Source organism: Akebia trifoliata, chromosome 4 (assembly GCF_017979445.1).
Source record: "Akebia trifoliata isolate Shusen 1 chromosome 4, ASM1797944v1, whole genome shotgun sequence".
Lineage (NCBI taxonomy): Eukaryota > Viridiplantae > Streptophyta > Magnoliopsida > Ranunculales > Lardizabalaceae > Akebia > Akebia trifoliata.
This window is the reverse complement of record NC_141378.1, coordinates 19250828-19258651: the sequence shown is the minus strand read 5'-3', so window position 1 is coordinate 19258651 and position 7824 is coordinate 19250828. Positions and strand designations below refer to the sequence as shown.

Below are 7824 nucleotides of genomic sequence, written 5' to 3'. Positions count from 1 at the left end.
AAGAGCAATCAAATTTCTCCCATGCTACATTAATTTGATGGTTTCGGCCCATCAAAAAGAAAAAATTTCATTCGATGTCTTGATCTATTGAATTTTGTGAAATTCAATGACCATGGGCCATCGGATATGAGCTTTTTCACATGAAGAACCACTTCATGAATTGAAGTAGTCTTTGTATGATTTTACCGTTCATACTCTTAAATATACATGATGCACAAGGTGAATTTAGTATGTATATATATATATAAGCGTATGCATGCCAACCTACATGGGCGTCTATTGTGCAAGGTGAGCTTATTAGAGACTTACTATGGTGGGGATCACCTCATGGAAACTCATGACGTGGGTTTGCTCCCTTCCCATATGCATTGCCCTTAAAGATGAATATGATACTATATGTGATTTAACATGATGATGGTCCTTACTATAGGGTAATCATGTTATGGATGAGAAGCTCACTAGGAACTTATTATAGGGTAATCATGTTATGGATGAGAAGCTCACTAGGAACTTATTATGGTCTTACAATTGTAGGGATCACTTAATGATGAGGATATACTCTTTGGCTAATTTTTCTATTTAAGTATGCTTACACTAAATGAATGCACCTAGAAGGATCTACATGAATTATATTCTAAAACTTTCCTAGAGGATCCTACTTCTTCTTTCACCTAGGCCTTACATTGAGGTTTAATTCCAAGCAAAGAGTAGGGGCTTGGTGATTTAAGGCTCTGATATAAAAAAGGGAAAAAGGGACTAGAAGTGGGAAAGGGGATGCATATATAGAAGAGTAAAGTAACTAAACACAAGGCCTACCTTGGTCTTCTTCTCTTTTCTTTCATTCTTGAACTTTCAAATGGTCTTGAGAATGTACTTAGACAAAATTTTGATGCCTTGACAAAGCTTGAGAAAGGAATTCGATAGTGTTTTGGAGCCAAGGGAGTTGATTTCCTCAAGTCTTAAGAGGTCTCTCTATTTATAAGTAATTCTAAATCCATGTGGATATAATGGTCTACACATGACAAGTTCAATTTAATTGTAAAAGTTCTAAAGTAGTAGACCTTGATTATCCTTCATTAAAGAGGTCTTGATGGTTAAATTACACATTAATTAGTCAAACCAATCAAGATGATCAAAGTTTAAGAGTGCTCCTCAAGGTCTTTAGAAAATTCTTTGAAGGATAAGAGTGTCCATGCCATTGAGAAGAGAGAGATAATTTCAAGGAAAGTCTTGACAAATGGTATAGAGTATCCAAAACGTGGGGGGCTTAAGAGTCAATTACTCTCCCATGTGTTTTAATTAATTGAGGTTAAGAGAGTAATTATCTCTAAGCTTTTTGAGAGAATTTTTTGAGGGACAAAAACGTTCAAACACTAGAGATGAACTTGAATTTCAATAATTACCTTGATAAGGGTAGAGAATTGTCTTTAAATAAAGGGTCTTAATGGTCAATTATCATCTCACACGATCCAATTTGATTGGGGTCAAGATGGTAATTGACTCTTACGATTTTCTCTAGAGAAAAACTTGGAACATTAGCTTTAAGCCGTTGAAAACTTAATTGCAACAAGGTAAAAGAGTTTATTTGGAGGGTTAAGGTGTAAAAACACCTTAAACAATCATTATTAAGGGATTCTGGTCTACAATAAAACGGATCCATGTGAATGTGATCAAGAAAACCATGTGGGAGTAGTGCCACATGGCAGTAGAGACCAAAAATGTAACATAAACTAGTAGAGTTGATCCATTGCTGGACACGATTGTGAAAAATTGTGTTGGTCCTTGCATGAGAGTCTACCCAGAAGCAAAACTATTAGAGGAAGACTAGACACATCAAGAAATACAGCAGAATTCAAACTTTGGAGGCCAAAATTTTCTAGGGCGTCAGCTATGGCATTCTTCTCTCTCCAAGCATGCTGAAGGAAAATCCTTTGAAGCGGGCAGCCCGCTTCAAAATTTTGAAGAAACCCTTTCCATTGGACTACACGAGGCATTTCCAAGGAGGTATTTCAAATTTTGGCAGAATTGTAAGGGGTGAAATAAATTCAAAACGCCATGTGTCTTGTATATGTCAAGAAGGGTTCCTTCAAATTTTGAAATGGGCTGCCTGCTTCAAAGTTGGACTCCATGCTGCACCTCCCAAGTTATCAAAGAGAGAACAATTTTGATCCTATGCAACCATGTTTCCAAGCGCCAAGGAATTGATCCTCCTTTTAAGGCATTCATACTTTGTTTTATTGTAAAACATACGTACTTTCTCGCCGGCTCCTCGACTCTTTATTTTGGAAATTTGGGTCATGGTAAGCTCCTAAAAATGCCTTTAGGACTGCCCAAACAAGTTCAGGGTGTCTACAACATGATCTTGATCGTCTTTTGGTATCAGTGCAAGTATCATAACTTTGGATTTGTTGATCAATGTCTTTGATTTCAACCATTGATACCCTTTGTGCTCCCAAGGAGTCACCTTTGTTTGATTCAAAATAATTTACATGTGCTTGATCTAGGGTTATCAATGGGCAGCTCAATGTAAGCAAAATTATGGCCTATAACCTTGCCCATGAAGAGTTTTGTTGTGCCCCAGTCCATTTCCATGCACTCAATTCTCATTTGTCTAAACTCCTTAATTCTCAATGCAAGCTAAATTAAGTCCCAGTCCTACCATGAAGAGTTGGTGTGCGGGCCACAGTCCCTCTCTAAGTACTTAATTCTCTCTTGTGCAGCCATATGGATTTAAAGATAACATATACTTTGGAGTTCGTACTAATAATCAGATTAGACCTCTTGTTTTGTTTTGTTTTTTGTTTTTTTTTTTTTTCTACGGGTGGCAAACATGTTTTCAATGAATTCAATAACTTGGTGCCCGCGAGAATTAAACCCAAGTCTATGATATCATCACCAAAAGATTTTACCAACTAAACTAGTTGGCACCTATTGTGTCTATGCTCCCGATTTAAGATCTTCAAAATTTAATTACGATATAGATTTCTTTCAAATAATTTCGATAGAATTTTTAAAAAAAATTAAACTTATGAAAAATATTCATTTGTAAAAATATACCTATATAATTAAAATTCATATATCCATTTCATTCCAATCATTATACCATAACAAATATATATCACTTAAAAAATTATAACTATAATTATAAATAAAAAAAAGTATACATAGATAAATTGGATGAGTGTAGGGTGTTTCATCCTCAGTATGCCTTGGGATCAGTGCAACTCTCAATTATTCTTTTTTCCTTTTGGTTGATGTTCCTGAAACGTCAAGATTTGTTATTCATACCTACCATGCCAACTATCATGTTCTAAGGAAACCTGCCCTGCACCTGATCCATACAAAATTATCCACGAATCCTCATGAATCATGATCGATTAAAGTTCAAATTATCAACTTTTAAAGTGGGATATTTATTTAGTTATTTAATAAACCATTGACGTAGATCTAAAAGATATCAGAGATGGTCCCAGCCCAGGACCCACCTTTTGACGGGTCCCACCAAGATGATCTCAATATTTTCTCAGATGCATTCTAGTGAACCAATCAGTGGTAGTAACATCATACACGTGTGCCACACATACACCTGGACCTTACAAGTCAGCATGAAAAGTGATTCCTAGCTGTTGGATTAATCGTAGGCTTGTACTTGGATCCATATGTCAATTTTATATGGAAAGACGTCAAATTTTCTGTACACTGGAGACAGCAAAACTATCATCTACATCTACATCTACATAGTACCTAACCACTTCCACCAAAATCACTAGTAGCTCCCATGTCGTCTTCATCAACTATCTAACCGCTCCTTTGCTGCAACTTCAAGAATCCAATAAAACAACCAAAGCAATGAATACTTCCAAGACTCTCCTTCCTCTTCAAGCTACCCTACTTTCTTCAATAAGACTACTAAAATATGACCTAAAATTCAACCCCAAACTTCTCTCCAACACTATCTTCCTTAACTCATCAACACCAATCAAACCAAAACCCAAACTATTGACTTTTCTCCAATTCTCTCTCTCCTTCTCTCAACCCAAGCAAAGTTATAACCTCAAAAAACAGCTCAAACCTTCAAACCCCATTTGTAACCATGAGGTCAAAAACCCAATACCCTCTCAATCTTAAGCTTCTCCTTCTTTGTTTCCTCCTTGCATGTCTCCTCCTCTTGGTCCTAAGATCAACATTTTCATCATCTGCCCAACAAAACCCACAAAGCCAGTCATCAAAAGCATCAACACCCGTGGAAGAACCATCGACATCATCAACAGCTTGCCCACCTCTGCCTCTCTCCACACCTACTTGCACTAAGATCCCACCTTCCATCACACAAGCACTCATCCACTACACAACTTCAGACATCACACCACAACAAACACTCAAAGAAATCTCAGTAACAGCTCAAGTCCTAGAAAATAAGTCCCCATGCAACTTCTTAGTCTTTGGACTTGGTCATGATAGCCTCATGTGGAGAACTCTAAATCATGGTGGCCGTACAGTTTTTCTAGAGGAAGACAAATCATGGATAGATCAAATCAGTGAGAGGTTCCCCACGTTATTATCTTACCATGTGGTGTATGATAGCAAGGTAAACCAAGCAGAAGATCTGATGAAGATTGGCAAGGGAGAGGATTGTAGGGTTGTGGGTGATCCTCGATTTTCCAAATGTTCACTTGCATTGAAGGGTGTACCTAATGAGGTGTATGAGACAAAGTGGGATTTGATCATGGTTGATGCACCAACAGGGTACCATGAAGATGCACCAGGGAGGATGAGTGCTATATATACAGCTGGAATGATGGCAAGGAATAGAGAAGATGGGGAAACTGATGTGTTTGTGCATGATGTGGATAGAGTTGTGGAGGACAAGTTTTCTAAGGCTTTTTTGTGTGAAGGGTATATGAGGACTCAAGAGGGTAGGTTAAGGCACTTCACTATTCCAAGTCATAGGGCCAGTTTGGGTAAGCCTTATTGTCCTGAGTGAGGGTACTTTTGGGTTTCTTCCCATGATTTCGTCCACTTGAAGGCATTTGGGTGGGTACTCTGTTTGTTATTTTTTCCCCCTTTTTTTATTGAAATTTTCCGCTCTATTTTTATTATTATTTTTTCATAAATTGGATGTTTTTACCTTGGTGTTAAATTCTTAATTTGGTGTTTCTCTATTTTTAGTATTATGAATTTCACTATGAATATCGTATATAATTATGAACAACTGTATAAAATGCATATGATTCTAAAGAATAATATGAAGTAATTATATGATATACCACATGCAATGGTTCAATTTGCACACCAACTTGACGTTGTTATCATCATCGATTTTCACATTAACTTGGTCCACCTCTCATCACCAATTTTCACACCAACTTGGTCGAGCTCTGGTCATCGATTTTTACACTAGCTTAGTCAGGCTCTCCATCGCAAAGCATGGGATCTTCCTCGAGGGATTTTAGGGTTACACCCAAGGACATCTGCCCTATATTTCTCATTAGATACCTTTGCACATGGACCATAGTCTTGCCCCAAACATCAACTTCAACATTCATCAAACATAACATTGATCTCAACAACATAATGCATCAATCATGAGATCATATGATATTATCCAAAAATATTTTAAAAAAGAAAATTAAAACAAGTTTACCATATATCATTTTTTTTATTTGTATAATTAAATTAAAGAAAAATAAATCTACCTAATATTTTTGTTCGAACTCATTCAATACCTTTCAATTCTAAGCTCTTCTTTATTCCTCATTTTGAAGATGATCTCACTTACTAGCATAATCAAAATATCATTGTTACTTTGTATACAGACCCTTAATCATGTTAGTCTCCACTTTTACCTTATCGTTGCCTATGTGCAACATCTTCCATCAAAACTCTATACACTTAATACTATCATTACTAATTGTTTTACATTTTAAATGATCGACTCTTGCTATCAACATTTATCAAGGACACTTTTTATTCCAATCTAATGATTCCAAGCCCAATAAAACCTTTTTAAATCCTATTATTAAGAAAATTTAATTAGTAATACAATTTTATTGTTATATTTCATACAATAATTGTCACAACCTGAACTTCGAATCCAACTCGACATAAATTCTCGGTCCAATTCAAATATTCAAAACCTAGGTATGATTGACATGACATTTAATTCAGTTTAATAACATGAAGTAGATTAAAGTAAAAAAAAAAAAAAAATCATATTAATCTCTAATAGCTAATTAGTTTTACCTACAACTTTGAAAAATCATAAATTGGTGTAAACATTTCATATTGATATCTATAATACCTTGGTCCTCCATGTGAGACTAACATTAAGAGACATAAACACCCCAATCTTCAGTTTTTAAAAATCCTTTTATATTTCTTTCATTTTATTTTCTAATAGTTCTAATGAAAAACTGATAAGATGACCAAAATGCACTCTCTTTCATTCTCAAGCTTGAAACCTTGAATTTTATCTTCACTTAAAATATTATTGTAACTATTATCCATATCATTTTTATATTTTTGATACACTTGAAGCCTCAATTTAAACATACATTCTTCTAAAAAAACGAGTTGTTATAAGAAAAAACAGGGGAAAATGAGGACACCTCAATATTAAATAAGAAATGGGAGGGTGGATGAACTAAGAAGGAGATTGGAAAGAATTCAGATTTTCTACTCCTAAGGAGCGATGTTAAAAACCAAGCGAATTCCTTCAAATACATTGATGTCGCATGCCCGCAATAATTTACTTCTTCATTCATTTTCCTTTAGCATAATCAGTTACTAGATAGGACACGGTGCTAATGTATTTGAAGGAGCTCGGTTGGGACCATAATCATACTTGACAAACAATATTTAGGGTAGTTTATTAGGGTTGTCGACATAGAATAGAGAAAATTACTTGGGGTTCAATTATTTTTGTCGATGATTTCACAAGTAACCAATTACCCATCAGTCACCTTCACGACCGGACTCTGGATGAAATTTTCAAGCATGTTTGTAATTCTCAAGCAATAAAGAGATTTGAGACATTGAAAACCAAATGGATGTTTCTTCAATTTCGTACATTCAACTATTAAGAGATATTGTAGGCTTGGCATTACACCTTCTCACTTAACTCTTCCAGCTGAGGCACATGATCTATGTATAAAAAACTAAGTTTAGGAAAAGTTAAGTGTCATCCCTCACTGAAAGTGCCATTCCAACCAATCTACCTTCCCATGCAAGTGTCCTTGCATAGCTCAACCTTCTCCAGATTGAGCAGTTTTTAATATTTTAAATAAATTATAATACTTATTTTTTATTATATCCATAAAAATTTATAAATAGTCTGGCCAAATTGATGAGTGGGTTAGCTAACTCAATGATTTACAAAATTGACTCCATAGGGGACAAGTCATCTCAAAATCTTATAAGTCGACTCGACAACTTTTAAAACTATATTTTAAACCATAGTAACAAAGTTCGGATTCATAATTATTCAGTAGGGGGTCCAACTTGGTTAATTGCAATAAATTTTAGAATATTTCAAAGAAAAATAGGAAAAAGATTGGCGACACAACTTTTTTTAGTTTTAGTTTTAGTTTTTTTGTTTTTTTTTTTTGTGGGAGGGGGGTTATTACCAAAACCCATTATCTTCAACCTCCCTAAAAATCCTATCTTGTTCTTGAGATTTGAATGATGAAGAAAGTAAAATTTGATGTTGAAGGGTAAAAACCCCTAAAAAATTGATTTTCTAATTTTTTTTTGCATTTGCAAATGATTTTGCAGCATACCAAGCAAGGCTATGTTTGAAACCAACGTTGTTTAGCCTTTACTTAT

At 35.0% G+C, this 7824-nt stretch overlaps 1 pseudogene; it reads left to right on the top strand.

The window, feature by feature from the left end:
- Positions 1-3814: 3814 nt before the first annotated feature.
- Positions 3815-5162, top strand: LOC147404337 (glucuronoxylan 4-O-methyltransferase 1 pseudogene; annotated as a pseudogene).
- Positions 5163-7824: the final 2662 nt, after the last annotated feature.